Genomic DNA, 10,184 nt, shown 5'->3' on the forward strand with positions numbered 1-10,184 from the left:
CAAGTCTGTGTCAACTTCTTGCTCTTAATCCTAACGGCGTCTTCAGGGCTGAGTGAGGTGGGAAGAAGTTAGTTTCTTCTGATAAGAGAGCAAAAAATTCTTTTTCTCTGAAAGATTTAGGTGTCCTGTGGGTGCTATCTCGGAGTCCTCTCTTTAAAAAAGTATCTTAAATAGCATAGTTTCTATTTTACCATTATGTTATAACCAAAAACTATTTAACACACTACTTAAGAAAATTAATACAGCATAACTTTCTAACATAACACATATAATATTCATTATAATTTTTGCTAAAAGCCAATCATAAAATATGCATATTACACAGGCCACGTGTTGGTTTTTCAAAATGTCCTGAGAAGTTAAGGCCAGGCCTGCCCTGCCCTAGCCAAAGCAGTCATTTGACTGGAGGGAGCAGCACCAAAAAGGCACAGGCACCTTTGGGGTGGACTTGATGCAGTAACAAATAACAAGAAACAGTACCTGTAGCTATTACAGCCTTTTCTGCGACCTCGTAGCCCACCCTCAGGGTTGCAGCACTATATGAGGCGGATCACTCCCTGCCCCAAGGGCATGCAAATCCCTGAGCCACGATAAGCAGCAGCTTGAGGAGGGTGGAGCAGACAGCGAATCGAGATGCGGGATCGGCTGGCGAGCATCTGTCGGCCCAATGGGAATCGTGGAGAGCATGGCGGAGTGGAGGAAGAGGCGGGCCACAACAGGTGACCTTGTCTGATGAGAGTATCAGGGTGTTTTCTTCTTGCTCTGCTGGCACCACTACTGTCTTTGGAAAGATTATCGGCAAGGCATATCACTGATATCGTCTGTGACGAGGACGAGGAGGTAACCGCAGCTTTCTCTGTGTGCGGTTTCTCTTCCCTTCCCCCCCCCCCCCTCCTCCCACGTTTGCGGGCATCTGAGCCGAGGACCCAGTGCACGGTGCCCGGGCAGGCAGCAGGGCGTGGAGCGGCGCTGCTGCTGTGGGTGCGTGCAGGGACGGGGGACGGACGGGGCCTCTCTGGGTTGTGGCGCTCTCTACTGCACCATCCCCTAAGCTTGTTCTGAGCCGCACCCCCACCGCTCCGGCTGCCGCAGGCGTACTGGGTTGCTGGTGTTGTCCCGACTTGCCTCGCACCCCACCCCCACCGTGTCATGTGCACGAGTAGTGGCGGGCCTCCGACGGTGACTTGGTCTCAATCTGTCTCCTAACTGCATAGAAGAGGTTTTGCAGCTTCACTGTGCTAGGCTTTGGTTCTGAACCCGCAAATTGGATTATTAGGGCAAGGAATTACGGCTTTCTCTAGTTAAAAACAAAACCAAACCAAACCACAAAGTGGTCATCCTGCAGGCTGCAATAGCTTCCAGAACTTGTTTCTGTGGGGAAGTAAGACCGTGATAACAGCATGCTTGCAAGGGTCACGAGTGTTAGTACTGGAAACTAGAGTGAGCTGCTTAGACCGGGGGGGAAAACAGTGCAGCCGTTGCCTATGCAATGTTAACTTTAAGGTAATATCCTGTTATAAATGATCAACAAGAAAGCCAAATTAATAAATGCGAAAGATTTTATTTTCGCGACCAAAATACGGTCCTCAAAAACCACAGTCAAAGAGACAGTGTCGATCCCAGGATCGGTGCTGCGTGAACCTGGATCCGACCTCTATCACATCAGATATCCCTCTTTTCACGAATGCCGTTTCCAGAGGGGCAGTTAGGGGTGAAATCAGTAGCCCAGCTGAAGTGCATGTATACTAATGCATGCAGCATGGGTAACAAACAAGAAGAGCTGGAAGCCATAGTACAACAGCAAAACTATTATGTAGTCGCTATCACAGAAACATGGTGGAGTGACTCATAACTGGAGCGCTGCACTCGATGGCTACAAGCTCTTCAGAAGAGACAGGAAAGGGAGAAGAGTTAGAGGGGTGGTGCTTTATATTAGGGAGGCTTTTGATGCCATGGATATTGAAACTAATGATGATGAAGTTAAATGCCTATGGCCAAGTATTAAAGGGAAGGCCAACAAGGCTGACATCCTACTGGGAGTCTGTTATCCTCTATCCAACCAGGAAGAAGAGGTGGGCAATGTATTCTATAAGCAGCTGGAGAATGTTTCAGGATCACCCGCCCTTGTTCTTGTAGGTGACTTTAACCTACCAGATATTTGCTGGGAACTTAATATAGCAGAAAAGAGGCAGTCCAGGAAGTTCTTAGAGTGTGTGGAGGACAACTTTTTGTCACAGATGGTAGGTGAGCCCACCAGGGGAGAGACTATTTTAGACCTGTTGTTTGCAAATAGAGATGGGCTGGTGGGAGACGTGGTGATTGGAGGCTGCTTGGGGCATAGTAATCATGAAATTATAGAGTTCTCAATATTTGGTGAAATGAGGAGGAACATCAATAAGACTTTTACATTGGACTTCCAGAGGGCAGACTTTTGCCTATTTAGGAGACTTATTCAGAGAGTTCTTTGGGAAGCAGCCCTTAAAAACAAAGGAGTTCAGGAAAGGTGGGCATGCTTCAAAACAGAGATCTTGAGGGCACAGGAACAGACTGAACCTGTGTGCCAAAAGACAAGTCAACGGGATAAACATCCAGCCTAGATGAGCAACGAAGTTTCCAGGGAACTTAAGACTAAAAAGAGGATGTATCATCTTTGGAAGGAGGGTCAGGTGTTTCAGGAAATATTTAAGGGCATGTAGGAAAAAAAATAGAGAGGCCAAAGCTCATTTAGAACTTAATTTGGCAACTTTTGTAAAGGATAATAAAAAATCTTTTTACAAATATATTAGTGGTAAAAGGAAGGGTAAGACCAACTGTCGTTATTACACTGCAACAGTTATAGAGCACAACACAGCACAAAGTACCAGGACTCCATCAGAAGGGTGCAAGAGAGGTTTATTATAGCAACATGTTGCTTTTATACTTTTTCAAGATATTTACATTCACTCAGCATACACATTCACTGCCCATTGGTTATAGGAAAGAAACAAAGTTCTCAGTGGGTGACCAAGAAGCCACGTCATTCTGTGAGCCAGCTAGAGTCCGTATCTCTTAACTTTCTCTCCTTCATCACATCTCCATGGTGACAACCTTGGTATCTTCCTCAGGAGAGATATGGGGCTTTCCTTTATCTTCAGGAAGCCTTTGCTGGCTCACAAGAACAGCACAGAATGTCTTTCCTACAACCAACCTTTGTTCTTTTCTGGATGTGGGAGGGAATTTAGTAACTGCAGGTGGGGAGAAGGTGAAGGTGTTTAATGCCTTCTTTGCCTTCGTCTTTAACAGAAAGACAGCTTGTCCTCAGGACAACTGTCCTCCTGGGTTGGTAGATGGTGTTAGGGAGTGGAACGGTCCCCCTCTTATCCAGGAGGAGGCAGTCAGAGAACTGCTGAGCCGCTTCAATGTTCATAAATCTATGGGACCAGATGGGATCCATCCCAGGGTGATGAGGGAGCTGGCAGATGAGCTTGCGAAGCCACTCTCCATCATTTACCAACAGTCCCGGCTCACTGGTGAGGTTCCAGATAACTGGAAGCTGGCTAATGTGACACCCATTCACAAAAAGGGTGGGAAGGAGGATCCTGGAAATTATAGGCCAGTTAGCCTGACCTCAGTACCCGGTAAGGTAATGGAACAGTTTATACTTAGTGTTGTCCTAGGGTGATGTTATGATGCTTGTATCCCCAATCGTGTGCTCTGATTATGCTGGATATTATATTCTGTGCCCTCGAGACTGGCTGAGAGAGAAGGCAGGGAGAAGAAGAAGCACAGAGTTTTGTTATCAGGGACTGGACTCCTCCTCCAGTCTGCTGGAACACTGTTGATGTCTGGGCACGGGCGGGGCAGAACACCACGCTCCTTTTGCTCCTTTTGCTCCTTTGGCTTTTTAGTTTGTTAGTTTAGCTAGCTGAGGCAGTCCGAGCTTTCCCTGGACTGTTTTTCTTTCCCTCTTGTCCTGGATTGTCAAGCAAATTGTATTCTATTTGCCATCTGTATGGCAGTTGTCTTCTGTTAACTGGGCAGTTTTCTTTATCTCTTCCACACCCAATCCTTCCTCCAGGGGGCACATCTGCTGATAATAGGCTATTGAATGTCAGTGCATGACTGATAAGAACTATAGCATCCCATTGTGAGATGCTCTGCCCAGAGGAAAGAGCCAAGCATTCTACCAAGATATAATCTGGACACCAACACAGCTTTCTCCACTGGATTTTCCCAGAGGAACAGCTGCTCTCTTCCACTGGATCTTCAGAGGAAGACTACACCTTTCTACAGGATCCCTGCTCCAACAGAACGACACCTGACACTCCAGGAGGACTGGAAAGACTGCAGCCACAATTCCAATTGGACTGCTACCAACACCCTGACCAACAGGGTGTCAGGTTGTGTTCTGACTCTGTCAGTGTTGTTTTAGTTTACTGCATTATTTTATTTTTTTATTTTCTTCCCTAGTAAAAAATTGTTATTCCAGCTCCCATATTTTTTGCCTGAGAGCCCCTTAATTTAAAATTTATAGCAATTTGGAGGGAGGGGGTTTACATTTTCCATTTCAGGGGAGGCTCCTGCCTTCCTTAGCAAACACCTGTCTTTCAAAACCAAGACACCTCTTCTTGGAACTATTCAAACCTGCTCCAGACCAGGACCCAGAGAAACACCGAGAACACTTTGTAGCCTGCCAGGGTCCACTCTGCAGCCTTTCCCAGTGCTGGAGGGACTAATAACAGAGCGACCACTCACCGGAGAGACTTTCTGAAATTGTCATCTCTTCAGAGCAGCAAATGAGTTTTGTCATCTGGTATTGTTCATTTTGTTTGCTGGGGACTGCTTTGCCTGCTAAATAAACAGGTTCATTCCACTTCAAGGAATCCTTCATGAACCAGTTGGGGGGAGGGGCTGTGTGGGTTTGCTTTCTGGAGGGGCCCCCTTTAGAGGTTTTCTCCCAAATTTGCCCTAAACTAGAACAAGTGTCATCATGCAGCACTTACAGGATGGCCGGGGTATCAGACCTAACCAGCATGGGTTTAGGAGGGGTAGGTCATGTTTGGCCAACCTGATCTCCTTTAATGACCAGGTGACCTGCCTGGTGGATGCAGGAAAGGCTGTGGTTGTTGCCTATTTGGACTTCAGCAAGGCCTATGACACTGTCTCCCACAGCATACTCCTGGAAAAGCCAACAGCCCACGGCTTGGACAGGAGCACTCTGCTGGGTTAGGAACTGGCTGGATGGCTGGGCACAGAGAGTAGTGGTGCATGGTGCTGCATACAGCTGGCAGCCAGTCACTAGTGGTGTGTTGGAACTCTGACGGCTGAAAACTTCGAGCTTTCTGAATTTAAGGGTGCCCACCCTCAAGTAAACACCTCGTTTGACCTGAGACCTTGGAAAAGGCTTCACAAATTGAGTGATAGCACAGAAACAGTGTGTGTGTAGTTTGGATAGTATTGTGTGATCTCACAGGGTGAAAAAACTTAGATTTGGGATTTTAGTATATTGTGATATATGGGAGCCAAGATGGAGAATTTTGGGTGTGGGTTAGTTGTCTTTTTTGCACCTTCTTCCTTCCTCTTCCAAAATCTTGGTGGTTTTTCCTAACTGGGTGAAAGATGCCCGCATTGCAGGTTTCGGGTGATCATAATTGGGTTAGAAGCATAAATAATATACATGTCAACTGTTTTTTGGATAATTGGGACTTAAATAGCCTTGAAAAGACACCATTTTAACTCACTTTCTTGACTTGTTAGAGAGAGCTCACATCTCGTGAGTTTGTAATAGATGAGGATAATAAACTTCAGTGAGACTTCAAAAACAACGTCTCCTGAGTTTTATTCGCCCTGACCTTGGAGCAAAAAAGAGCCTGGTATTCCAACATATTGTGCCCTGCTGTGTGAGGAAAAAGCCTAAGCTCCTAGGCCAGAGTCCCTGAAGGAAAAAATCAGCAGTTTATGTGGAAGAAGCAGCGTTAAGCTGGTGTGTGGCAGCAAAAAGCTGGAGAAACTGAATCCCCGGGGACAGGACCAGCTCAGATCTGAGGCTCATGCCTGCTGGCCAGAGGTGAGACCATGAGACTGAGCTTATCAGCTGAACTTTGAGTCAGGTAGGAATCCTTTTATGTCTTCCTTCATGGCCAAAAACAGTATAAAAATGGGAAATGTAACATCCAAGATGTAATAAACAGGGTAGAAGATCTTTTTCCTTATTAGTGCTTTTATTAAAAGTGATCACCTTGGATGGGGAGAACCGATGGGTACGCGCTCATACCACCTCTGCTCCCAGGAATAGCACAGTGGAGGAGGAAGTATGCAGCTTTGTCCACTGGATTACAGGCAGAACTGGGACCACGGCCCTCACGAGAGCAGCAGGAGATTTCCAAGTTTATGGTGTGACATTCGAGGTCCTCTGTCCAGCCAACATCTTTTAGGTTAGGGTGAGGGGTAAAAAGGGTCTTAGCGGATACTGGATTCTGTTCCTGACATCTAGACATCACTTTGAACCGTCAATTTTGTGTTGGCTCCTTGTTTTTAGGGTTTTTTTGCTAGGTTTGGTGAGGGGCTTCTCCCGTTGCATGCTGGCTCCGAGGTCATTTGCATGCCAACTCCAAGGTCCCCTCCTCTTCACCATCCGGGTGCCATCTTCCAGAAAGCAGCAGGGCGACGCCCGGCAAAGGGAGCTGGCCAGCGGCTGCCCCTGCAGGACACGGCGACCCGGGCCGGTCCTTGCGGGGCTCTGCAGGCACGGCCGTGCCCTGCAGTGAGGGGGGGTGGATCCCCACTCCTGGTACGCTCCTGGGCCACCCCCGCGGGGCTCCCCTGTGTTAAAAACGCCAATCACTTGTTTTTAAAACTTTAAAAGTTTAATAGTAATAAAATGGTTATAAAAATAGTAATACAATTAGAGTATTAATAATTTGGAGAATTTGAATTAGGATGTGAAAAGTGCCTATTATATGGCTCTACGCAGATATTTACCATCTGAATTTTGATGTATTGATTAGTAGTGATGAATATGTATTTTAATGTATTGATTAGTAGTGCTGTATTAACATTTTAATAATAAATGTAGTTTTGCAATTAGAAGGTAACTTTGGTAGTTAAAATAAGAACTATGTTAGTGGTTTTTTTAAGAAAGGAATGAGGCACTCGCACCAGACAGCAGCCACAGGACACCTAAATCTTTCAAGGAAAAGAATTTATTGCCTTCTTATTGAGATGAGGGACTACATTTTGTTCGTCACGAAAAAGAGACCAGTGTGTTACAAGAGTTGTCTGCTGACTATTTCTGTACTACTTCATGAGATATGAGCCACAAGGATACCAGGGAAGGGGTTGCAGGAGCCCACACATAGTCCCACCCAGCAAATGGTACAAACAGATAACTCACAGAAATAACGACCAGGGAAAGGCTGGGGAAAGAGCAGGGGCAGATTAACACCCAGCAGGGAAACCTTTCCCGCTGACAAATGGTACAAGCAGATAACTCTCAGAGATAACGACCAGGGAAAAGCTGGGGAAGGGGCAGGGGCAGATAAACAGTCTGCAAGGCAGGACATTTGCTTGCTTAAGCTTGATAGGGCACAGTTTGCAAGGCAGGACATTTGCTTGCTTAAGCTTGATAGGGCACATATTGCGTTAATCATAAGATTTTGGTAATTTTCCACAGAGAAGTCACCAAATAAGGACATAGGGTGAAGAAGACGCAGCTGAGGAAGACTCCGCAGCCTTTTATCACCGACCACCAGGAGACAGAAGGATGACCCCCTAGCAACAACCAGCGCAGGCGCAGAGAACTCCGAGATAACATGGACTCCTGAAGGATGGAGAGGATAAAAGGACTGAATCAGAAACTAGTTGGTGCGGCAGTAGGTGGAGCGGAGACTCCCCTGTCGCCCAGCGCTGAGCCTTTGCTTACGTAGTATAACTGCTTCAATAATTAATAAATTCTTTGATTGGAAATTACTCGTTTTGAGTCAATTTTATAACGCTTATCAGAAGAAACCAACTTCTTCCCGCCTCGAAGGCGCTGTTAAGATTCGGAGGAAGAAGTTGACGATGACCAGACAGAATCCTGTATTTGAATGGAATTTATGCATCATGTATGAAGTGTATGAATATGCAACAGGCTATTGTTTTTAAGGGTTAATCCTTTGTTAACAGGGGTCCTTTTTCAGGCTCATGCTGCCCAGAAAAAGGTACCCGGACGTCCGTAACTCTTTGTATTTATTGTCTCATATTGTCCTAATTCAATTTGTCCAAATTATTATTACTCTAATTGTATTACTATTTTTATAACCATTTTATTACTATTAAACTTTTAAAAATTTTAAAAACAAGTGATTGGCGTTTTTAACAAGGACAATATTCATACACTTCATACATGATGCATAAATTCCATTCAAATACAGGATTCTGTCTGGTCATCATCAACTTCTTCCTCCGAATCTTAACAGCGCCTTCGAGGCGGGAAGAAGTGGGTTTCTTCTGATAAGAGGGCCATAAATTCTTCTTCTCTGAAAGATTTAGGTGTCCTGTGGCTGCTATCTCGCTGAGAGTCCTTTCTTTTTAAAAAAAGTATCTTACATAGCATCGTTTCTATTTTAACAATTTTTATAACCTAAAACTATATTTAACACAGTACTTAAGAGAACTAATACAGCATTACTTTCTAACACAACACATATAATATTCATTTTAATATTTGCGAAAAGCCAATCATAAAATACATGCATTTTTCACACCTGGCACGACCGGGACCCGCGCTAAGCGGGGGGGGCGGGGGGGCGCCCCGCCGCTCCTGGGGCGGGTCCGCACTTTTGGGACACTCTCGGGCTACCCCCCAGCACGGGCAGGACCCGTGCCAAAAGGTGTGGGGGCCCCGCCGCTCCTGGGGCGGGAAGGCAGCGGCGAGCTTGCTCAGGGCACTATGGAGAACAGGTAAATCAAAAGGAAACTGTTAACAGGAGATTACAACATGAAATTATTAACAATAAATAGTTAGAACTCCAACTTGGCAGCAATTGGTTTAACTTGTGAACTCTGCAACTTTTAAAAATATGGACAACATTTTACTCATAACACAAGACACAAAAAGAAGCAACGGAAAAATTAGAATCCATGGTTAAAAATCATCCTATCCTCGTCTCAAGAGACTAATTGCTAGACGTGTTAACTTGGGTCCGAGAAAAGTTTCCAACTGCAGATATATAATTGCTTTTCAGTCCATCTCTATGGGACTCTGTCAGTTTAAAACTATATGATGAAGAGATACTTAAAAACACCACGGCTGCAAAACTTTTGCCAGCATGTACAGCAGTTTATGAATCTATAATCAACATAAAAGGTACACAGAATACCTCCAGCGACACTAACTCCGCACAGAAAAAAGCGGTGAGTGCGTAGGAAGGGGGAGTTGCTTTGTTAGCTCTGTCAGCGTCCACAGCTTCATTGCCACTTGAAAAATCGCTGATAGCTACCCAGACGGAGGTGGGGGCAGCCCAGGTAGTCCAAGGACCCCCCAGCCTTGCAAGGATATTGCCCACAGATCTGGAACCCCATGGAATATCGGGGACCCCATGGAATATCCGGGACCAGAGAGGGGGGCGATGCGGAACCCGTCTGTACTCAGAAAGCGGCCAATATGCAAATTTCGCAACTTACGCAATCTACGCAGCCAGCAGCTGCACATACGATCTCAATTACGCAAACAGCGCAAGCTCCTGGCCCTGCACGGCAGAGGACAGACGGTAACATTCTACCGCCTTGTGCCGGCCAGGCAGCACACGTTGCAGGGAGCGGACTGGCTCCACAGGGTGTGGCGGCAGGAGCCGTGCCGCTTGGGCAGAAAGGAGCAAGCGGGGTGGTCCCGTCGTGCTCCCGTCGACCCCCCCACAGTTGCAGTACGAATCGGTGCAAGCGCACGAAAGCAGCATAGGAGTAAGCCATGAAGAGGGGAGTACACTCCCCCTCCCGGATTCAGCCAAGCGGCACCGCAGACACCAGTGGGCAGAGACCAGCCCGGGGCGGAGAGACACGCCCCGAAGCCCAGGACGGGCGACATAACCCCCCCGAAGCAGATGGCCGGGACGGCGCAGCCTGGAGCAAGCGGTAAACCCGACTGCCAGCTGGTCTGATCTTGCCCCCGAGCAGGCAGCACGGGCCGGATAGCTCAATCCTTCCCGGGAACAGTGTCCGAGTAC

General features: G+C 46.7%; 1 long non-coding RNA gene across 1 annotated transcript; it reads left to right on the forward strand.

Moving 5' to 3' along the window:
* Positions 1 to 683: 683 nt before the first annotated feature.
* Positions 684 to 4,852, forward strand: LOC129133821 (uncharacterized). The gene is made up of 2 exons (XR_008536066.1): positions 684 to 840; positions 4,058 to 4,852. It is a non-coding gene; the product is annotated as an uncharacterized LOC129133821 (long non-coding RNA).
* The last annotated feature ends 5,332 nt before the right edge of the window (positions 4,853 to 10,184 follow it).

The sequence above is a fragment of the Agelaius phoeniceus genome, chromosome W (genome assembly GCF_051311805.1).
Source record: "Agelaius phoeniceus isolate bAgePho1 chromosome W, bAgePho1.hap1, whole genome shotgun sequence".
NCBI classification, from domain to species: Eukaryota; Metazoa; Chordata; class Aves; order Passeriformes; family Icteridae; genus Agelaius; species Agelaius phoeniceus.